The sequence below is a fragment of the Aquarana catesbeiana genome, linkage group LG03, assembly GCF_042186555.1.
Source record: "Aquarana catesbeiana isolate 2022-GZ linkage group LG03, ASM4218655v1, whole genome shotgun sequence".
Taxonomy (NCBI): domain Eukaryota; kingdom Metazoa; phylum Chordata; class Amphibia; order Anura; family Ranidae; genus Aquarana; species Aquarana catesbeiana.
In genome coordinates, this window is record NC_133326.1 from 525,785,447 (window position 1) to 525,809,921 (window position 24,475).

Genomic DNA, 24,475 nt, shown 5'->3' on the forward strand with positions numbered 1-24,475 from the left:
ATATATATATATATATATATATATATATATATATATATATATATATATATATATATATATATATCATTTTTTTTTTTGTTTTATTTACTTGGTAATAAGCGATCCATTTGCTTCACAGTTTTTATTTAATGATTGCATATTTATTGATGTTATATATTTCTTCTATATATAATAATTTTTTGTCACTTGATTCACTTTCAAATTAGGAGCTCACTTTTTATTAACACTAGGTTATTAGCCAATATTCACTTTGTGATAATGCACCATTTTTGATGTGGATACAGTGTTTTTATTGGTATATAGGATACTTGCAAATAGGATATACAGTGGGGATGGAAAGTATTCAGACCCCCTTAAATTTTTCACTCTTCGTTAAATGATTTTAGCAAATGGCTGCAATATAAGTTCATTTTTGTTCCTCATTAATGTACACACAGCACCCCATATTGACAGAAAAACACAGAATTGTTGACATTTTTGCAGATTTATTAAAAAAGAAAAACTGAAATATCACATGATCCTAAGTATTTAGACCCTTCAGTATTTAGTAGAAGCACCCTTTTGATCTAATACAGCCATGAGTCTTTTTGGGAAAGATGCAACAAGTTTTTCACACCTGGATTTGGGGATCCTCTGCCATTCCTCCTTGCAGATCCTCTCCAGTTCTGTCAGGTTGGATGGTAAACGTTGGTGGACAGCTATTTTTAGGTCTCTCCACAGATGCTCATTTGGGTTTAAGTCAGGGCTCTGGCTGGGCCATTGAAGAACAGTCACGGAGTTGTTGTGAAGCCACTCCTTCGTTATTTTAGCTGTGTGCTTAGGGTCATTGTCTTGTTGGAAGGTAAACCTTCGGCCCAGTCTGAGGTCCTGAGCACTCTGGAGAAGGTTTTCGTCCAGGATATCCCTGTACGTGGCCACATTCATCTTTGCCTCGATTGCAACCAGTCGTCCTGTCCCTGCAGCTGAAAAACACCCCCACAGCATGATGCTGCCACCACCATGCTTCACTGTTGGGACTGTATTGGACAGGTGATGAGCAGTGCCTGGTTTTCTCCACACATACCGCTTAGAATTAAGGCCAAAAAGTTCTATCTTGGTCTCATCAGACCAGAGAATCTTATTTCTCACCATCTTGGAGTCCTTCAGGTGTTTTTAGCAAACTCCATGCGGGCTTTCTTGTGTCTTGCACTGAAGAGAGGCTTCCGTCGGGCCACTCTGCCATAAAGCCCCGACTGGTGGAGGGCTGCAGTGATGGTTGACTTTCTACAACTTTCTCTCATCTCCCGACTGCATCTCTGGAGCTAAGCCACAGTGATCTTTGGGTTCTTCTTTACCTCTATCACCAAGGCCGGACGGCCAGCTTTAGGAAGGGTTCTGGTCGTCCCAAACGTCTTCCATTTAAGGATTATGGAGGCCCCTGTGCTCTTAGGAACCTTAAGTGCAGCAGAAATTTTTTTGTAACCTTGGCCAGATCTATGCCTTGCCACAGTTCTGTCTCTGAGCTCTTCAGGAAGTTCCTTTGACCTCATGATTCTCATTTGCTCTGACATGCACTGTGAGCTGTAAGGTCTTATATAGACAGGTGTGTGGCTTTCCTAATCAAATCCAATCAGTATAGTCAAACACAGTTGGACTGAAATGAAGGTGTAGATCCATCTCAAGGATGATCAGAAGAAATGGACAGCACCTGAGTTAAATATATGAGTCTCACAGCAAAGGGTCTGAATACTTGAGTACCATGTGATATTTCTGTTTTTCTTTTTTAATAAATCTGCAAAAATGTCAACAATTCAGTGTTTTCTGTCAATATGGGGTGCTGTTTGTACATTAATGAGGAAAAAAAATGAACTTTAATGATTTTAGCAAATGGCTGCAATATAACAAAGAGTGAAAAATTGAAGGGGGTCTGAATACTTTCTGTCCCCACTGTAATTATACTGCTTAGAGATTCACACTTCCATCATTATTTGTCCAGACAAAACATCATCTGCTTAAAAATAGGAACTCATTATAGTGTCTAAATATTCACATTTCTCCTCCTTTATTGTCTCAAATAGAATAACATATTCATATATATTGTCATATATTTACCATTACCACGGTTGGCTGATATATATGTTATACTCATTATAAGCAGTGCCAATATCCCCGTATTTTTTATTATATAATAGCGAATATTAATTCGATATTGACACACAACTGGGTGGGCTCGGGGCGCAGCGCTCTACGCCCCGAGCCCACCCTTTTTTTAAGCCAATTAGAGCCTCGGGCTCTAATCATGTGCTTATAAAAAAAAAAACCCCATTGGAATTGTCACGTCTACCCTAATGCAAGTGGTCACACACTATAGCTGGCTACTGTGTGCTTCACCTATAGCAGCCCCCTTTCCCATAAGGCAAGCAGGCCTACTGGTACTTGGTTGCCCCCAGGACTTATAAACAATTCTATAGTGCCTGGCTACCACACCAGGGCAGGTGCCAACTGAGCAAAGCAAACAAGTACTTGCGGTTGGCAGACAGAGTGGTCCTATGACAGTCCAGGTAAAAAGGCAAGTTAAATTCAGGGAATAGTCCAATAATGGGCGGCACAGTAGTGTAGAGGGTAGCACTTTCGCCTAGCAGTAATTCTCCTGAATGCAGGATGGGGTGGACGTGATGTTATCAGCTGGAAATGATGCAAGACATGGGAGGCAATGCGGCCATCACTTCCTGCTGATGACATCATGTCCGCCCCATCGTGTGTTCCACTATCACCAGGAAGTAGGAGTAGAGTACACACTGGTGCTCTGCATCTACCTTTTTTTCTGTGAATTTTTTTTTCTAGCAGAGCCAATTAAGCACTTTCATGTCATTGAGCTGTGTTATTACTATTTAAAGCATGTGACTATTAGTGCTTATGGGTTGGGACTAAGCAAATAAATTCTCCAACATTCCTACATCTCTGCACTTTCTCCTTCTCCTCTCATCTTCCAAGATTCTTTTCGTCCCAAAAATTCTATCAAACCTCAAGATTTCCAGCTCCAATCTGTAACCAGTCTATATTGCCCTTAGAATGTGGGTGTGGAAATGCCTTTCATGTCATGAGAGACATCAAACACACGTCACTTTCTGTATAATCCTTATAAAAAATTGTAGTTCCCTATATTAACCATTTCAAAGGGGGCAGTATTGAATTAGAATTGACTTTATTCTAATACCTGAATAACCTTTTTGACTTTAGCTTAGCAGAAAACTATGAATTATCTATAGCTGACACTTATGTGTCAAATTTGGTAGACTTCTTAGCTAAAACTCAGATTTATGCCTTCTAAGTGAATTTAACCCACACATTTAACTGGTGTTCTACAGTGCTTTGCAAAAGTATTCACCCCCCTTAGCTTTTTACCTATTTTGTTACATTACAGCCTTTAGTTAAATGTTTTTTTAATCTGAATTATATGTCATGGATCAGAGCACAATAGTCTAAGTTGGTAAAGTAAAATTAGAAAAATATATACATAAAACAATTTTTCAGAAATAAAAAACGGATAATTGGCATGTGCGTATGTATTCACTCCCTTTGTTATGAAGCCCATAAAAAGCTCTGGTGCAACCAATTACCTTCAGAAGTCCCATAATTAGTGAAATGATGTCCATTTGTGTGCAATTTAAGTGTCACATGATCTGTCATTACATATACACACCTTTTTGAAAGGCCCCAGAGGCTGCAACACCTAAGTAAGAGACCCCACTAACCAAACACTGCCATGAAGACCAAGGAACTCTCCAAACAAGTAAGGGACAATGTTGTTGAGAAGTACAAGTCAGGGTTAGGTTATAAAAAAAATATCCAAATCTTTGATGATCCCTAGGAGCACTATCAAATCTACCATAACCAAATGGAAAGAACATGGCACAACAGCAAACCTGCCAAGAGATGGCCGCACACCAAAACTCACGGACTGGGAAAGGAGGGCATTATTTAGAGAGGCAGCACAGAGACCTAAGGTAACCCTGGAGGAGTTGCAGAGTTCCACTGCAGAAACTGGAGTATCTGTACATAGGACGACAATAAGCCGTACGCTCCATAGAGTTGGGCTTTATGGCAGAGTGGCCAGAAGAAAGCCATCACTTTGAGCAAAAAACAAAATGGCACATTTTGAGTTTGCGAAAAAGGCATGTGGGAGACTCCCAAAATGCATGGAGGAAGGTGCTCTGGTCTAACGAGACTAAAATTGAACTTTTTGGTAATCAAAGAAAACCCAATGTCTGGCGCAAACCCAACACATCACATCACCCAAAGAACACCATCCCCACAGTGAAACATGGTGGTGACAGCACCATGCTGTGGGGATGTTTTTCAGCAGTCGGGACTGAGAAACTGGTCAGAGTTGAGGGAAATATGGATGGTGCTAAATACAGGGATAGTCTTGAGCAAAACCTGTACCACTCTGTGTGTGATTTGAGGCCAGGATGGAGGTTCACCTCCTAGCAGGACAATGACCCCAAACACACTGCTAAAGCAACACTTGAGTAGTTTAAGGGGAAACATGTAAATGTGCTGGCATGGCCTAGTCAAAGCCCAGACCTCAATCCAATAGAAAATCTGTGGTCAGACTTAAAGATTGCTGTTCACAAGCGCAAACCATACAACTTGAACGAGCTAGAGCAGTTTTGGAAGGAGGAATGGGCAAAAATCACAGTGGTAAGATGTGGCAAGCTCATAGAGACTTATCCAAAGCGACTTGGAATGGTGATAGCCGCGAAAGATGGCTCTACAAAGTATTGACTTTAGGGGGGTGAAGAGTTATGCACATTGACTTTTTCTGTTCTTTTTTCCTATTTGTTGTTTGCTTTACAATAAAAAGTGCAGCAGGGATAGTTCAGAGTCACAGGGCAACAATCCATGCACCGTGAGTAGCAGGCCACAATCTGGTGCAGCAAGGACTTAAAGTGTTACTAAACCCAGGACCCTACATTCACTGGTCTCCCACAGTACACAGAACATGGAAATGCATTTAGTAAATGATAAATACCTTTTCATATCAGCAGTTAGAGCAGCCTTGTGACTTCTTTCAGTTTCTGCTTAAAGCTTGTAGGAGGAGTTTCCATACTGCACTGAGCTGTACTATCAGGATCAAGGACCCCTAACCTGTTGTCTGGGCAGTGCTGATTGGCCCTATGCTGATCACATGTACTCTCCCAAGAAAAAAAACCCCTATCAATACACACCAAATTGTGTGCAGCCTGACTCCAGTAGCTTTGTCTTATCCGGGCATGTTCTGGAGTCAGTGGAAGAAGAGGAGGATCTGTGCATACAGGATCAAACACCCTTTTTACACCATGCAGAGGTATAAGCCCTTAGGTTCCACAATGAGTATAACAAGCATGCTTTACTGCATATACAGACTGATTTTACTGTTGTGGGTTTAGTAACATTTTAATCCAGGGTCACAGGGCAACAAATACAGGGACTCAACAGCCAACAGTGACCTTAGCAGAGGAAGTCCAGGCAGGGTGGCAGGGAAATGAAGATCCAGAGGTCAGGGTTCCTTTACAAAGCCATCGCAGGTTCTCAGAGGACTGTGTGTCTTTGGCCTCAGCTTCAGGGCCACACAAACAGTTGTTGAAGAAAGAGCAGAGAATAAAGTCCATGGTCCAAAACGCCACACAGAACCAAAAATCCCAGCAGTGCAGAAAGCAAAGCAGTCTCAGCAGTTCTATGTATTTTCTAGTCTCCTTCTAAGGAGACTTGCTGCCATGAGCTCCTCTATCATTGAAGTAAGGTCCCTACAGTCCGACCCCCTTCATCGTTATCTATGGTACTTTGAATTCAGCCCCACACCTCCTGGTACCTAGGTGTCTGACTCAATCCTGAAGCAGGATACAATAATTTATGTGCTTCTTATTGAGGGCAGCCTCGTGTCCTACCCCCTGTGGGGACCAGTGGTGACTGGTGCTCAAATTTTAACTGGTAAACAGAGGAGCAGTTGGGCATTTTTCTTTCAGCTGCCCCTGATCTATCCTCTATGTTATCTTATCAGTACATGTACACAGGGTCATATAGTAGTATAGTATAGTATAGTATAGTATAGTATAGTATAGTATAGTATAGTATAGTAGTTTCTACGCAGTTGAGGTTGGAAGCATTTTTTAGAAAGCAAAAAATTGCGTTCAGGACAGATGTTCAGAGGCATTTGAAAACAACAATTGCCTGTAACAGCTTATAAACGCTCCTAAATGCAGTAAATCGCATTTAGCCACGTTTCGTTTATAGGTATTTTTAATGGAGATACATTTCTGACCATTTTCAATGCAAAAAACGCTTCTAAGAGCAAACGCAGCTAAATGTAAATGCAGCACAAACAACGTTTTTAACCGTCAGTTACTAGCTGTTAAGTTCCATCGTTCAGCAGAGGCATTAAAACCTCCTCTTTACATGAAGGATAATACGGAAGGTGTGTTACTGGCCAAATCGCCAGATAAAAAAGCCTAAAAAAGAAATATAATGCAGCCACCACATCTAATAATTGGTAAGCTGCAATATATTACATTTTTGGTTTTGGGTTTAATATCGGTTTAACTTGTTTATCACAGTATGGAAGTTCTGGTAATTCTGTATTTCTGGAAAATAAAATGTAATTTCTCTTTAATACAGGTTGTTGAATGAGGAATTTATGAATTCAGTTTGTAATGGATTGTTAGATTTTTATATTAGATACTTATAACTTCAGTATGGGAGATATACAATATTCTCCCATCAATCTTTTACTGTAGATGATTTCCTTTAGGAATATGGTGATTTGACAAAGCAAAATTTAGGTAAAATGATTATAGATCTTCATAAGTGTGAGCCATTATTACACCACAGGAGGTGTATTTTATATAAGGCCCAGAAGCACACATATGTTGTTGTCATGGCAACTATTAAGACACTTCCATTTATTAGTGTAGCTTATGGAAAATTAATCTGTAGGTTTAGTAAGGGCCTTAAGGATTGTTCAGCATGCCTTACTGCATTGTAAACAGAAACAAGGCACATGCCCAGTGAGTTCAATCCGAAAAATATCCCAAAATAGAAATTGATCCACAGGAAGGAAAAAAAGCCTGGGCTATGGGAAAAGAAAAACATTTATACTCACCTAGGTGGATGCAGCATTGATCTCATGCTGCATCTTTCCCCTGCCAGCTCTGCACAGAGAACTGAGCGATCAAATACAACAATCGCTCAGTTTTCCCCCTCTGCTCTGAGCAGAGAGCCATGACTGTCAGTCAGCAGGGTTACTTCACAATTTCAGAAAAGATGAAAAGGTGAACTAACACTGTACACCCTCCTCACCCCCTTTGGTCCTTGTTGTTCTTATCTCCATGGGTGATGAGCTGTCAGTGCCCATGCAGTTGGTGCAGCGGTCTGGGGATTTTAAATCCTCACTCTTCTTCCTCTTCTCTGTGCAGTGCTTTCAGGATGGACCAAAGCACTTTTAGGATGCTGGGGCTGACCTATCAGAGTCGTTCTGCTCCATCCTGGATGTGTTTCTATTTAACCCCTTAATAATCCCTAGTTTACCCTAAGTTTACCATAATTGGCCCTAATTTACTCCTTCTTTCCCTTCTCCCCTACAATGTACAATGTTCTTGATCAGTTTTACATTTTTTTTTAATTCTAATCATTAAGGTAAGTTGACACAGGCATTGGATATTAACTTTGCCTTTAACACACACTAATGCACCTAATACACATCAGGGATGCATTGCACGCATGTTCAAGTTTCGTCAAACAACATTACTTAAACACCCTCTGTGTTTTTTTTTTTTTTTTTTTTTTTTTTGCTATGAGCACTCTCAACACTTTGCAACTACATCTTAAACATGCCACAACAGCTATAGGTGCAATTATAGTGCAGCTACAATGCATTTAAGGTGCGCTACAGTAGAAGTCATTGGAGATGGTTTCCAAGTGTCCATGCCTGCAAAACTCTACAGGCATTGTTACTTTGCCTCACCATGATGCAAGGCAACTCAACTGCAAGCAAGTATACAGCTTTATCCACTCCCCATTTTATAGTCAATGGAGAGCTTGGCTAGGTGCTCACGGAACACAAAAATCCCTCAGAAACACTTGTTTTTGCCACCTGTGTCCTAAAGCGGTTGTATACCCGCACAAATGTTTTTTGTTTTTTGTTTTTTAAACCTGTAAGGCAAAAGGCATAATGAGCTAGTATGCAGACGGCTATGAAATGTGTTGGCTTCAGCTTTAAACATTTCCTCAGTAGAGCAATTACGCCTTAATCTTAAGTATTGCGAGTACGGGATACTATTGATAAGCGGTGGTAAGTGGGCACTATCAGCGTGCAATATTGTATTCCCAGCCATGGGTTTTCTATATAAAGTTGTTCCAATAGATCCATTTCGCTGTATGATTAGTGTAGTGTATAAAGTCAATTTGCTCATTACTGTACGACATTCTGTTTACCAGTCTTATGATTCACATTCCTCTTTCCTAAAACATAGCCAAGGGCCCTTTTCTTGCTATAGCTCTGCAGCTTCCGTCACCTTCAGCTTGCTCCATCACCACACAACTGATTCACTGTCCAATGAGCAAGGAGGAAAGACGAGAAGCTGCAAAACAGAGAACCTAGTGGACTCATCTTTCTGACTATGCAGTGTAGTTGAGTTGAGCAAATCACAAGAATAGCTTAATTGAATTACAAACATTTTGGCAGGTAAGATAATTTGCAGATACATTTTTCAGCAATGTATTTAGCTGTTTGCCTGGAGCAGCGTTTTACCAATTAAACAACATTATAATGTCATTTTCTCAGTTATTTTCAATAACTGCCTTATGTTTTTCTTTCCAGTGTTAATACAAAGTGATTTTTAATACCAATCCTCATAGCAAATTGTGCTCAAAATGGATTTCGATAACTAGCGTCGTACTGTAAAGAGGCAATTACCTTATGGTTTGGGATGATTGCTTTTTAATCTACTAACTTAATGACTTTACGCTGAGCATTCTGTTTAATAATTAATTATTAGTGTACTGTATATGCCATTTAATTAATGGCATTCAGTACATGTCATATCAATGAAGCTGAACATGAATACAAGCTATACCGAGTGTTTTTTTGATAAATATCCTACAAATTATGTAATAGGCATCTGTTATCTCAGCTGTAGATTTAATATGACACTTTATTTTACATTCTTTTTTTTATTTTCGGTCTGATAAGGTTTTTACCACTTTGCCTGATAATATCTTCATTTTCAGTCAGGATTCCATCTTCAGTCTTTCAATTACCCCCACATAGATTTGTCATCATATTATTTGTCGACTATAAAAACAAGCTGACCATGCTTTCCCCTTGGTAGCATAGCGTAGCTTGTTTCCTAATTCATTAAACATTTGAACAACTGACAGTTGCCAAAGCAATCTGTTCAGTGACCTTGAACATTTTTAAATAAGGTATAAGTAACATGGGCAATCTGAATTTTTTAAAGAAATGTAACATGGGCAATCAGAATTTTTTAAGAAATGTAACATGGGCAATCAGAATTTCTAAGAAATGTAAAAACGCAAACTCCAGGCAATTTTTTTTCAACATTAAAAAAGGGACTCTAGTTAGTACGCAAAAAGGAGTTTGGGATGCAATACTAGGCTTTAAAAGAGAAGTATGGCTAAAGCTTTTTTGGTCATACTTCGCTTCTAGGTTACAGGAGTGCACTTACTTTTTCCTATGACCCAGAGTCAAATGTTGCTGGTTGACCTCACAGAGTCGCTCCAGGCTCTGGAAGGATCCTGGCCAGTGTCCATTAAGGGCGCACAGGCACCGCCCTCTCTGTCATGCCACCCCCCTATATGTAAAATGGATAGATTCATGCATAGCATGAATCTATCTATGGCCGCTGTAGCCACCCCTTATTCGGGCGTCTGGCCCCTTTTCGGACGCCGGGCGCCTGAATTACAGCGGCGGGGGTGTTTTTTGAAGCACCTGATTAGAGCCATAGGCTCTAATAGGCTTCAAAAAAGGTGGACTCGGAGCGCAGAGCATTGCGCTCCGAGTCCACCCAAATGTGTTAGAAAAGCAAATTAATATTTGCTTTTCTAACACTGAACCGCCTCTCCGCCAATCAGGAAGCGGTGTCTAATACCCGACACCTGATTGGCTAAAGGCACAGGCATCCCTATTGGACGCCTAACAGAAGCGAAAGAAGAGACGCACGGGAACCATGGAGGATGCAGGAGCCATTGCCTGACCCGCTGCATGTCCCACAGCTCGCTGCTGTCACCCTCTGCCTGACCCGCTACCAGGATGGGGTAAGTGCAGGTCAGACGGCGAGCAGACGAGCGAGCGGGCGGGGGGGTCACAGTGGCTGCATATGATGGGCACAGAGGCTGCATATTATGGGCACAGAGGCTGCATATTATGGGCACAGAGGCTGCATATTATGGACACAGAGGCTGCATATTATGGACACAGAGGCTGCATATTATGGACACAGAGGCTGCATATGATGGGCACAGAGGCTGCATTCAGTTTTTTCAGTTTGTGCCCTTCAAAAAATTTTGAGCACCATCTGCCACTGATCCTGACAGTATTGTTGGGATCCCCTCAGCTGCCTGATTGACAGCTGGCTCCGGCTCTCAGTGTGCGGCTGAGGCCCGCTCCACTTGTCCCCTCTCTTGCCCTGCACACCAGTTAGTACTGGAGGAGAGGAGCAGAGAGTGGTTACTGACCACTACTCTCTACTCTGGGAAGACAGAGAACTGGGCAATCAGTGGTCAGTTCTCAGGTCTAGAGCTGTCAGGGGACAGCTGCATAATCACACCGATGCTGCAGCATGGAGGGGAGTATGGACAGTTGTTTTTTTTATAATCCTACATTTCTCCTTTAATTCAGAGTTGTCCACTGCATTACTTCTTTTACAACACAAGATGTTCTCAGTCTTATGGGTTAAATGATATCTAGTGTCAACTTTGGAGGCCAAAGACATACTAACCCTCTTGTATCAAATTGTATTCTGTACTGTCCCACTTTTAAGTGTAAAGCAATGCACAAACTGTTGTCACAGTCTTGTATGTTCATTGTAGCCACCCAGCCATTAACAGTGGTGACTCGGTTTTCCCCTAAACTCAGTGTTGCTGCTGTTTTTTACTGCTGCCAATAGGTGTCAATGGCACCTTTGGGAATAGACATGGGAGCTGCAGCAATGCTGGGTTATGAATATTTATGTATCCTGGCCAGCCACGTGGAGGTTTTTTGCCAGTGCATGCTGGGGAGGATATAAATATTCAGGGAGTAGACTGGTGAGGGGTCTCTTTTCCCCATGTTGCGGCCTGGGGAAATTTGTGTAGTAATATATGCTGGCTAGGCCAGAAGCATGTTTGGGCCTAGCACAGAATCCTGAAGCTATCCTGCCTGGACAAGGAGGACATAACACCAAAGGTGGAGAGATATGGGAAGATGTCCTGCTGAAGGGGGGATGAGTTTGACCCTCAAAGGTCTTTTGTACTCCCTTGGAGAAAGTACATGGATGCATCCACTGACTGGATGTGGAGCTCTGAAGACAGTGCTGCTGGTGCATGCCTAATGGTCCTTATTTTTGCAATACACTGTGGTCCACTTTCTCTTTATGCACTGTGACAGCAGCAGTGGTGTTAGAGTCTGGTAGACATGTTGCTCACTGTGAACCTGGAGCATTAACTCATCTTTGAAAAGACAGAAGGTGTCCCCTATAGCTTATAAAAGGAGGAAGAGGGGGGGGGGGGGGAGAAAAAGAAATCGGGAGAAAGTGGAAATCTCCCTCCTCAAATAAATGGGACTTTAAGGGAAAGAACTAAGTCTAGTAGGTGAGAATCAAATACACTTGATAAAATTAAACAATATTTATTGAAATACAGTAAAAGATAGTCAATACATATACAAACATATGATCATTCAGTAGTAAAATCCAGAATTCGTACGTGACTAGAGCCAACATGTTTCGCAAAAGAATTTTCGCTTCATCAGGGCTAGGCACGATGTGATTGATTCATTTAAACTGTGTAAATAATGAACAGTCTCAGATATATAGTGGTCATACATATCATCAGATCATAACAATGAAAAAAGGTGTCCCCTACTTCAACCATGGGTCCATCCTGGGGTAATGTCAGCCCACTTTGGCGATTGGGGGTTACTACATAGTCGCTACACAGTCGCTACTGTGAGCCTCAGAGGGCTGCTCAGGGCTGTAGAAGAGGATGAATACCCTGTGTGGTGGGAAGATGTCTGGAAAATGTGGCTATAAAAACAAATAAAGTTAAAGTGGTTGTAAACCCTTAGTTTTACCTTTTTATCGGCAGCCTTTCCTTCTCAACATCCATTCAAAGTTCAGAATTTATACAGCTTGTCTGAGCATTCAGAAAAAAAGGGGCGAAGAGCTGAAGTTACACTATGCAGAGTGAGGAGAGCTCTGAGAGCTAATTGAAGGGAAGGGACCCCAAACCCCCTCCCCCTTCACACAGCACACAGGAGCTGAGACTGTCAATCAGACGCTAGTTGCTGGAAGTGGACCCCTAAGGAGTAGAAGGGTGATTGGGAGCTAAGAGGAGAGGTAAGATGAGCTAAACCCAGAGCTGGGCTGGAAGTCACAAGTGGGAAAAATACTAACCCTTAACTTATAATAGAGCTACCCTTACTCCCAAAGGTGGTGTGTTTGCTGGTATTAATTTGTAATCCTTCCTTTTATATGTCAGCTGTAAGGTCCCCACAGAGGCTGACCTGTCTCCTGCCTGATTTTATGGCTTATACCTGATATTCTGAGGGGGGATAAAATCAATAATTAGCAAGCTCTTTAGTTTGCTCTAAAGGTGACAGTATACAAGCAAATAAAAAAAAGCAATCTTTGAAAAGTAAGGATAGACTATTATAACAATTCCAAAACTGAGATACAGATTATTGCAAATGCCAATGACTGGTTATTGGCTCATTGAGCTAAGTAGTCCAACTACAATTGGCCAAAGATGGGAATTTTGAAAGAAAATTCTTAGGAAAAGAATGTTCCCGTACTGTTTGGAAAATTGAAAGAGCAGGATGGAAAATCTTTCTTGAACAAATTCATTTCCAATGTCCCGTACACACGATCGGACATTCCGACAACAAAATCCATGGATTTTTTCTGACGTATGTTGGCTCAAACTTGTCTTGCATACACACGGTCCCACAAATCTTGTCGGAAAATCCAAACGTCAAGAACAAGGTGACGTACAAACACGTATGACGAGCCGAGAAAAAGGAAGTTAGCCAGTGCGGCTCTTCTGCTTGATTCCGAGCATGCGTGGAACTTTGTGCATCGGAATTGTGTACACACGATCGGAATTTATGACAACGGATTTTGTTGTCGGAAAATTTGAGATCCAGATCTCAAATTTTGTGTGACGGAAATTCCGAAAATGTCTGATGGAGCCTACACACGGTCGGAATTTCTGACAACAAGCTCCCATCGAACATCTTCCGTCGGAAAATCAGACCGTGTGTACGGGGCATAACAGTGAAATATGTAGTTTTCATTAAGTTCATGCATTCCAAAATTAAATGTTAAAAGCAAACTAAATCATTTGACATTCTGAGAATTTTCCTAAGACTTTTCATTTGAAATTCTATCCATCTATGGTCAGCTTAAAGGGGTTGTAAACCCTCAAAGTTTTTCACCTTAATGCACCTTTTGAGCTGCAGCTGCCCCCCCAGAGCCCCCCTTTTACTTACCTGAACCCGATCGTTCTAGCGATGGGGACAGGCAGAGCAGCTCCAGCCGCTGTCTCGGGTCCTCATTGGCTAGATTGATAGCAGCAGGTGCATTGGCTCCCACTGCTGTCAATCAATGCCAGCGACACGGAAGCTGGGGACGGGGCCAATTCCTGCTGTCTGTAACAATGGACACAACTACAGGACTCCGGAGCGCGCCCGCACGAGTGCCCCCATGGAATGCGGGTCTCCATGGTGGCACTCGAGAAGCAGGAGTGCTGCTGGGGGACCCCAGAAGAGGAGGATCATGGCCCTTCTGTGCAAAACCCTTACACAGAGGAGGTAAGTATGACATGTTTGTTATTTAAAAAAATAAAAAAAATAACCTTTACAATCACTTTAAGGCTGCAGCCAAAGCTTCTTTAACACAAGACAGATTCCATGCAGATCAAAAGGGGATCAGCTCACAGATCTCCTGCTGATCGGAGCAAAGTGGATGGATGACACATGTGTGTCCACTCGGTTTCTGCAGAGTGAACAAGGACAGAGCCTGCTCTGCTCTATGGGCAACCGGAAGTAAATAGACTTTGCTGTCCGTGTACACCCGACTACCCTCCAAACTGATCCGCCTAGACAGAAGAGGACAGAACTAGCAGACCAGTTCAGATCCAGAGAAAGGCAGGTGTAAACAAGTTCATTTATACCCGCCTGCTCATAGTGACGCATGGACCATTACATCAGGTCCGCCTGAAAAACTGACAGGCAGACCTGATCAGATGGCACATGTGAATGGGGCCAAAGAACTGGTATCACAAGGTTCTTCCTCATACTTTACAGCTTGGCTATGCTCTAGATGGCTGAGCTGTCAAAGTTCTTATCAGTTATCAACTTTCTAACAGTTCATAGGCATGTCATCCACCTGTTAGTTTCTGAGTTTGGCAGTAGTTTACCTGACCACTTAATGCCAACTTGTGGGAGGCAAAAAGACGACGTGTCTTCTTCTGTACCTACACCCAGAACTTTGTTTGTTTTGGGCAGCTCCATCAGTTTAAGTTTACCCTTGCACATTTAAAGCCTGTTTCTAAGCAAAATAAAATGTACCCTGCTGCCAACTATTTACCAACTTTTTTAAAAAGCACTCCGATGCCCTTTAATACTCACCTAACTCTACCTTCAGGTAACCCTCTGAGACACATTCTGAGAGTAAAGAGCAGTGATTCACGGCTGCAGCCCCTCATCTTGATGTCATTACTCTGCCACCTATGTCGCTAGGACACCGTAAGGACCCCTTTGATGGAGCAAGTAGGAGGTATCCACATTACCAGGCACTCTTTCGCTCTGCAATGAAGAAAAAGAAAGACATAGGACCCAGCAGATCATGTGACCACAAATTTTTGTAAGTATTTGGTACTTTTGGCCAGACCCAATCTTTAAACTCCACAAAAGCCTTACATACTTGAAGAACGTGTGCAATGTTTAATCCCCCTTCCCCACTTATCACCTTCACAGAATTACATGTGTGCTTTTAGTCATTCAAATTCTGATATAAAAAAGATATTTTAGTTAAACAAATGCAGTGCACAAAAGGCTAATGAAACTTAATGAGTTGATTCAGCATTGAGCTATTCATGTGAGTTAAAAGGTGTTTCCAGCACGTCTCTTGTAGTTTAAGTACTTGTCATGCAATGCAGTCTGGGCAGTTGGCTTTAAAAAGAAATCTAATAATTTGTGTCAGCCTGCTCTTCGGAAGAGGTAATTCTATCAAGTCTAGCAGGCGATGTACCTATTTGCTGCTGCTGTCTTTTTTGAAGATGCTTCGGAGAATTTCTAGGCATGAGCATAAATTCCGTTCCGATTCCTTTCTCAGTCTAAGATAAGCAATTTCTGTAAATAGATGAATGAGGAAAAAAATGCATTCCCTGCTTAAGTTTATCGCTCAAAAATAAAAATACGTGGAAGCTTCTTGAACTAGATCAATAACATGGATGTTTCTGTAGGATTCAGTTGAAAGCATGAAGATAGGAATGCCTCAGCACAATAAATGATGTGCCCCCCTCCCCCAGGGTTATTTCTGTCCCTCACCCCCCATTAGAAGAGAAGAATGATACTGGCCTACTACCCCCAGTGGACTGCATTCATTGGGGTTCTCCAGTCTCCTAACAGACAATTGTTAGAGTGTGCCAGAGAAAAATAAAAAAATAACTTTCCATACATCTTGGAAACATGTGCACATTCCCTATGTTCATTCCTTAAAAAATACTGAAAGTACAAAAAAATACTTGTTGATCTGCCAGAAGAACTCCAATGTGTTCCTAGTGTTGATGGGGGAATCAAGCAATTTAACCATGGATTGCAGGAAAGAAAATCACACCATCTATGAGTGGTTTAAGCCTTCTTTATAAGGGCTGTGTGCACCTGGAAATACATTCTGCTGGTCTTTAACAAGAACTGGACACTGGGTTGGAGACTTCTTTCTACCCAAGGCACTTCAAAGTCTCTGAGCTCCAGACCCTGATCCGGGAATTAAAAAAAACAAGGAGAGATGAAAAGCCACCTTTCTCTGCTCAGAGCTGACATTGTGCAGTCCCGCACTCGGCATGTGCGAACCCTGTGTCACTTTCTCCTACATTTTCACAGTGGCAAGGCCTCGCACTGTCACATTAAAGTACAAAAAGGCAAAGTAAAGTATAAAAAAATTATTCAGTCTCGGGTCGCAAAAAAATGAAATGTTTAATATGTCACTAAAGTTAAAAAAGCTAAAGTAAAGTTAAAAACTATTCACTAGAAAAAAATATTTAAATAGCCCACACTAAGGGAAAACTGGTCTAAATCAAGTAGCTGCTAACACAGTTTTGCTGCCTGCAAACACAAATACATTAAAACAAGGAAGTATAGCACTGATAGATGCAGATTACATCCAGGTAAATATTAAGTCCATTCTTTATCCACGTGAATTAAGAAATGCAATCCAAATGTGACCAAGAGAGAGATATCCTTCCACCGCACACAGTGACAATCAGTCTCTTTCTGGATGAAGTTGACCCCCTATTACAGGCAGTCAAACAGTGCAGATAATAACCCAGGTAAAGAAGCAATCTGATTGGTCAAATCATGACAGGTTTGGCTAGACCTCCTCCCAGCAGGAATCGCCTCACAAACTCTTCACATACGAACAGCTCAAGAGAAAAAGCACTCTCATTGTGTAGTATATCGTTAAACTGTTTATTAAAACGAAAATGTTCCACTCGCCTAGTTTCCTGGTTAAAATAGCGTGGTAATGAGAATGCATACGTTTCCAACCAAAACTATTCACTCTCAGGTCAATTAAGATGACATGCAACCACCCAATGAAGTTGGACGAGAAGTGGTTCAATGTAAAACTTCATAAGGGGTTCTTTACTGTTAGAGCGATAACGATGTGGAACTCATTTCCACAATCGTCGGTGTCAGTGGGAAGTGTGATCATTTTTAAATGGTCACCTTAGCAAATAGAATATACAGGGATATGGGAATTAGTAGAGACATAATCACACACACAATAGCTTGGGTTGATCTGGAGGAAACGGTATCTTTATTCAACATTACCAATTTTTGCATAGCTGGACTCATGTAACTATGTAAACATTGTCATACCTAAACTTCAGCTTAAAAAAAAAGAAGGAATCAAATAAAAGCATTATACTTTCACGTTAAATAAGTAGGTCTCATATTGAAGGAGATTTTATTTCCCAACCTCAGATTCATTGGGAAGCAGAGCTGTGTGCATCTCTTCAGTATCTTGAGGGTACAATAGGTGTCAGAAAGTGACAGTCTAGGTGAGATGTGAGCCTATATATAGCCAGGCCGTGATAAGGATTGACTGAAGAGTTCCCCCGAGATACGGCGCCCTGCCACTCAGCGATTTGCCACTTTCGCCAGTTCATTCCAACTTTGTCTGGTATTGTACTATGTTAACTCTTACCTGATTTTTGCAAACAGTACTCACATCACATGCAGTGAATAGAAGGAATTACAGAGCTATATTGGGCAGTTTGTGCAATTTAAAGTGTTTGTAAACCTAAAAAAAAGAAAACTTTGTGCTGGCTCTTTATGTTGTTGAAATGTGATGTATCATGTCATTAATAAATGTCTCTCTGTCGATGTTCTATTTTTCCTGTTTGATCCTGCCTGTGCACCTCCTCCTGAGAGTAAACTAACCACGCTAGCTAGATTGACGATCCATGATAGCGCGGTCAGTTTATGTCTTGTGTCACCACGCTGAAGATACAGGCGCCCTGTGCAAGCGCATCTTCCGCAGTCAGTCACAGTCGTGCCCCCTTCCTGCCACTGCACTCGCTTGGGGTAAGGAGGAAGAAGTGACATGTTCTGCCAGGCTGGATGGCGTTCCATTTTTTGGAAAACTCGGCAGCTATGTTATCCCCTGTTCCAACACTGGACACACCCACCGGAAAATCCGTGCATCGCAGTGGAAACTATAGTGATCACGTGAACTGCAATACTGAAGCCGGAAAAAGCTATAAGGGAAGTTTATTATTTAAAAGTGATCACACAGTTAATACATTCATCCTTTTCTCTGCAGAAAAATAATTTTATTATGAGTTAGATTTACAACTACTTTAATATGTACGATGTACTGCAAACATATAATAATGACCCTATTCATAAAAAGTCAAGAACTTCATGATGACTGCAAAGTGTTTGTAGTAGGAGCCTCATCCAATGTTCCTCATTAGCGGTTGAGGGCAGATTACCTTCCTTGTTCTGTGAGTCCTGTCCCAGTGCTTCACCATTGAGAGAATATGCTTCACCATTGTTTTTATATGTAAGAAACATTAGAAGTCTGGAGCCAGTCAACTGTACGTGAATCTGCACACCTGACAGCCCAGAAATTGTTCACATCCTGCTAGTAGAATAGTGTCAGCTGGAGAGGTGTAGTACCTGCAAAGTTTAGTATCTTTTTTACTTGTACACAACTTTGCGAGTTTGAGGCTGAAGTCTGGGACAAGCACATTTTGTCTAACTACAAGGGTCATGTATATTCTTATTTGAATCTTGGTGTGCTTTGTGTTTTTCCTCCAGATCTGTGTAGTAATCTAGTGTGAAACACTTCCTCTGTGAAGGAGCTTCCTCTAATAAAGACCAGTCACTGCTGCTGTCTCTCCTTGTGTAGGATGACTGGTCTCATATCCGCCCCTCCTGTAGATTTCTGCAGGCAGCCTATAGTGGATGGGGGCTGCCAGGTCCCTCCCACAGCTCTGCTCTCTGCACAGGACTATGTACAGCACAGTGATTATGTCACCACTACTTTTAAAAGGTAGTAACTGCCTTTAAATAGGCATTTGGTGCCCACAATGTGATTTTATGTTCCTTGTGCCCAATGAAGAATACATTTGAATGAAAGCTTTCATTATTCAATAGTAGAGGCTTACAGCGGTAGCTATTCAAAAATTCACTTTTGTGACTGGAAGGGGGGCAGCTTTAAAGTGGAACTTCACTCTCTCAATCAACACTGACTATTAATATTTCCTTATGCTGCTAACATCAGTAAATGGATTTTATAGTATAGTAAAACCTTGGATTGTGAGCATAATTTGTTCCAGAAACATGCTCGTAATCCAAAGCACTCGTATATCAAAGAAAATTTCCCCATAAGAAATAATGGAAACTCCACAACGATTTATTCATGAGTCCTTCAGTTCATAGTCCATATAAAAAGATTATAGCAATGTGATAGGTTGTCTAACCATGTCCATCCACAAATGGCAGCCTCCACAAGGGGATTAGAAGCAAAATCCAGCAGGAGCTACAAAGTATAAAAGAGAAGAGAGGCGCCTCTAATTGTAGCAATATTGTTACATTTAATGAAGGTACAACATTTAGCAACTCACATGGTTGATGATTAAAACAGGCACATATAAGTATGCAGGCATCTGGGGTAATGCTGTCCACATAGATCATCCTCACAGCTGTCAGTCTGCAATCGTGACCGGGAAGACTACCCTGCTGTAGAGCTATCTGAAAGCAAGGCTTGAAGCGCAGCATGGAAAGAATGGTCTATGTAGACAGCTTTAAACTGGATGCCTGCATACTTAGATGTGCCCAGGTAGCAATCTGACTCCAAGCGCAACCGAGTGACATAGCAGGTCCCGCCTTCTGGAGCTTGCAGCGCCTATGATGGACGCCCCACTGGTCCATTATAGGCGCTGCAGGCTCAAGAAGGTGGGAATTACAATCCGGCCATGTCACTATAAGAAGATCCCCACTCGGCGCTTGGGCAGGCGGCTCTCCTCCTCTGACTCTGGCTGCCTGCTGTCTGTGATGGGTGTACCGCACACTACGGCTGAGCTGCAGGGGGAGGTCACCTGAAGTCTGGTTAGGTAGGTCAGTGCGTGTCAGTGTGGGTCAGTGTATGTCAGGTAGGTCAGTGTGTGTCAGTGTGGGTCAGTGTATGTCAGGTAGGTCAGTGTGTGTCAGGTAGGTCAGTTCGTGTCAGGTAGTTCAGTGTGTGTCAGGTAGGTCAGTGTGTGTCAGGTAGGTCAGTTTGTGTCAGGTAGGTCAGTTTGTGTCAGTGCGTATCAGGTAGGTCAGTGCGTGTCAGGTAGGTCAGTGCGTGTCAGTGTAATGGTCAGCGTGGGTCAGGTAGGTCAGTGTAATGGTCAGGTAGGTCAGTGTGTGTCAGGTAGGTGAGTTTAGTGGTCCGCATTGATGGGCACTGGGCAGCAACCAGCAAGTGAGCTTACCCCCAGCCACACAACACCCTCCCCTCCTCCACACAACCCCACCGCCGCCCTCTGTGCTGGGCTTGGACTTCAGGCTGAAGCCCCCTGGTCTTTTTGCCACCTAGCAACACCCCAGGATGTGCCTCTTTTAATCATCAACCATGTGAGTTGCTAAATGTTGTACCTTCATTAAATGTAACCATATTTCTACACTTAAAGGCGCCTCTCTTCTCTTTTATACACCGTTGTGACATAAGGCTGCTTGAATATCAAGACATCGCTCATTTATCAAGTCAAAATAAAAATAAAAATTGCTTGCCTTGCAAAACACTCTCAGACCAAGTTACTCTCTATCCAAGGTTTTACTGTATATTATAAACTTATTTAAATTTTTTTTTTTTTTTTGCATTTTTTCAGTTACCTGGTTTCTAGGCCTAGGCAGATGATGTCATACATCCCAGGAGTCTTCAGGAGGGGAGGAGAGAAGGAGGGGTTTTCTCACCTAATCATACCTTGCTGCCTGCATGCCTGAGCCAAGGGTAAATGGACTCCAGGAAGTAAATGTTACATAATTCATCTGCCCTTACTCAAGATGGCCACAGCCAGAAAGACTAGGGAGTGTTTTTCAAATTGATTTCTCAACAAAATAAAGCATGAAGATATGGATTGGGGCGTTTGCTTTAAATATTAAAAACGAATGAAATAGCGTTTTTGGTTTATAGTGCTCAGATGTACTGTAGTTCCACTTTAAGTATTGCCCTTAAAGCGGAGTTCCACCCAAAAGTGGAAGCACCGCTTATCTGCTTCCTCCCCCCGCTCTGGTGCCATATTTGGCACCTTTTGAGGGGGAGCAGATACCGGTGAAGAAACAGGTACTCGCTCCCACTTCCGTGTAAGGGGGCCAAGGCAACCTATATCATTTATGGCCCCTCCTCCTTCTCCCCGCTTTCTTTTGGGAGATACACACAAGTCCCAGAAGACTGTGGGACCATTTAGAAAGCACAGCACGACTCGCGCATGCGCAGTAGGAAACAGGCTGTGAAGCCGCAAGACTTCACTTCCTGTTTCCCTTAGTAAGGATGTTGGCGCCTGCACCCTATGACCAATGAATAGGTCAGCTTTGGGTGTTGACATCGCGGGCTCCCTGGACAGGTAAGTGTCCTTATATTAAAAGTCAGCAGCTACAGTATTTGTAGCTGCTGACTTTTAAGATTTTTTTTTAACAGGCTGGAACTCCTCTTTAAAGTGACCGTGATGCTAAAACAAATATAAAATACTATAATAATACTTTCAGAATATACATATCCTTGGTCCACCACTGCATGCTGTAATTTCTTTATTCATTTACAAGGTCATCTTGACACTGGTTACAGTAGCTGCCAATAGACCCGCACTGCAGAGAAAATCAGCACACATAATGCACTTTATAGTGCTCTGTGTTAAATTAAGGTCTCTTTTTATCCAGTTTTAGTGTAAGACATAATGTGGCTGTGGCAGCGCACTGCAACAGAAAAGGCAGATGTGCAAATGCAGCATGCTAAGATTTGAGATGCTTCTTAAAGTTGAACTCCGGCCTTCCCTTCAATCTTGCACAGTTGTACAGGCTCCTTTCCTGTACTGAATTTGCTTACACTGTTTTAGCTGCACACTGTGAGCATATTTTTTTTTTTTTTATTAACACAGGGATGAATAGAAGAGGGAGAAACGAGGGAAAGAAAAATGTAGGCCGATTAAACTTCACCTTTAATTGCTTCTAATCTGCTTCTGACTTCCTGATGAGTTGTTTTAAACTGCTTTTGTTTTAATAAAATATAAACAGCAGGGGGGAAACCATTTCTAGCGCAAATAGAAGCTTGCGGTGGTCAGTTTTTAAAAAAGTGGATGGGGCCAGAAGTACAGCAGAGTGAAAAAGCATACCAAGGGAAGACTAAAGTAGATAAAATTCAAATGAGAAAATGAAAATGTTACAGTTTGAAGGTGGGAGGTGATACTAAGCTAAGCAGGGCAATAACTTCTCCGCAGGATGTGGAAACCTTGCAAAAAGATCCAAACAAATTAATGGCAAATGAGGTTCAATGTAGAAAAATGTAAAATAATGCATTTGGGTGGCCAAAATATGAATTCAATCTATACACTGGGGGGGGTACCTCTGGGGGAATCTAGGATGGAAAAGGACCTGGGGGTCCTAGTAGATGATAGGCTCAGCAATGGCATGCAATGCCAAGTTGCTGCTAACAAAGCAAACAGAATATTGGCATGCATTAAAAAGGGGATCAACTCCAGAGATAAAACGATAATTCTCCCGCTCTACAAGACTCCGGCCGCACCTAGAGTATGCTGTCCAGTTCTGGGCACCAGTCCTCAGGAGGGATGTACTGGAAATGGAGCGAGTACAAAGAAGGGTAACAAAGCTAATAAAGGGTCTGGAGGATCTTAGTTATGAGGAAAGGTTGCGAGCACTGAACTTATTCTCTCTGGAGAAGAGACGCTTGAGAGGGGATACAATTTCAATTTATAAATACCATACTGGTGACCCCACAATAGGGATAAAACTTTTTCGCAGAAGGGAGTTTAACAAGACTCATGGCCACTCATTAAAATTAGAAGAAAAGAGGTATAGCCTTAAACTACGTAGATGGTTCTTTACTATAAGAGCGGCAAGGATGTGGAATTCCTTTCCACAGGTGGTGGTCTCAGCGGGGGGCATCAATAGTTTCAAAAAATGATTAGATAAGCACCTGAACAACATACAGAGATATACAATGTAATACTGACATATAAACACACACATAGTTTGGACTTGATGGACTCTTCTTTGTTTTTTATTAAATGTTACTGTTTAACCCCCTTATTAGCCCTTAATTTACGCTTATCAGCCCTAGTTAATTCCTTATTCTCCTTAACCATTTAATTATTATTTTCCTGCTGATTTATTTTTGTTTACTTCTATTTTATAAACTATTAATAATTAAAAACGTTTTTTGTTCACTTTGTGCGTTATTATTTTTATACCTTTAACTTATATTTACACTTTTTACATTGAAAAAAGCACAAAAAAATAAAAAAAAATAAAACAGTTACGGTAAGTATCGGTAATTGGTATTGGCGATTGGCGTATTGGTATTGGCGAATATTTTTAAAAAAATATCAGTACAGTACGGTACTCGTATCAGTACTCGTAAATGGTATTGGTGCATCCCTACTTCAAGGAATAAACAAGTATAAAACAATATTGAAGAAAAAAAATTAAAATGTCGTCTCTAGTACATTGATAACCCAGATATTTGCCTTTTTTTCTTGGCTTGGTATACTTTCATGTCATATACCCACACTGTTTTATTTATTTTTTAAATCCCCGCCCCCTGTCAAAATCCTTCACTTGTCCCCGAGGACTACAATGCAGTGTATGTTATGGAACTTGCAAGAAGATAAACTCAGCAATCGTTGACTAGCGTGACCTTGTTTGTCTTACTGTCTCAGGCTCACCCTGGCAAGCCGAACAATCTGACAACTTGCTCTACAGATTTCTACTTGCTTCTCCTGTGCTGCTTCTTTGTTTGACAAGTAAGGACATGGGGCTAAGGATGGCTTATCGTTGAGATATCAGAGTGGTAGTTTATTTGTCTTCAATACGCTCTAAAGCCAACATTTCCATTATTGTCTTCTCCAGTTTCTTGCATTGCGAGAAAATATGTAAAGTATGAAAGGCGCAGTATCTTGATTTTAAAAATTACAGAGTGTGGCGAGATTCTAGGAAAACCTTTGTTATGGGACACTGTCAACAAGGCTATTCAGGGTATCAGTGCTTGTGTAAAGCTGTCCCCAGTCAATTTATATTCACCTCTACAGATCTGTTGGTGAGCTGGGAACTTAGTTCACCCTAGCCGTCAGGAAGCTGTTACATGATCGTATCCCCGCTGGCCATTAAGCTGTGGGGAGATTTACCGCTTCCCAGCTGCACCTAGCAGGGATGTTTGTGACATCATTGACCCCAATATGGCCACTTTTCATTGTCCTAATATTACCATGCGGCTATATTAGGTCAATAATATCA

At 41.7% G+C, this 24,475-nt stretch overlaps 1 protein-coding gene and 1 long non-coding RNA gene across 4 annotated transcripts in view; one reads left to right on the forward strand and one right to left on the reverse strand.

The window, feature by feature from the left end:
- PRMT8 (protein arginine methyltransferase 8) overlaps positions 1-24,475 on the forward strand; it is a 276,876-nt gene that overhangs the window by 46,343 nt on the left and 206,058 nt on the right. Inside the window, exon 1 of one of the 3 annotated variants that reach the window (XM_073621241.1) lies at positions 15,078-15,098. The exons of the other annotated variants lie outside the window; for them this stretch is intronic. The gene's annotated coding sequence lies outside the window, so the exon portion shown is untranslated. Of the gene's footprint in view, positions 1-15,077; positions 15,099-24,475 lie in introns of those variants that run through there. 3 annotated transcript variants of the gene reach the window in all.
- LOC141132631 (uncharacterized) overlaps positions 1-24,475 on the reverse strand; it is a 134,038-nt gene that overhangs the window by 2,023 nt on the left and 107,540 nt on the right. The gene's annotated exons all lie outside the window — the stretch shown is intronic.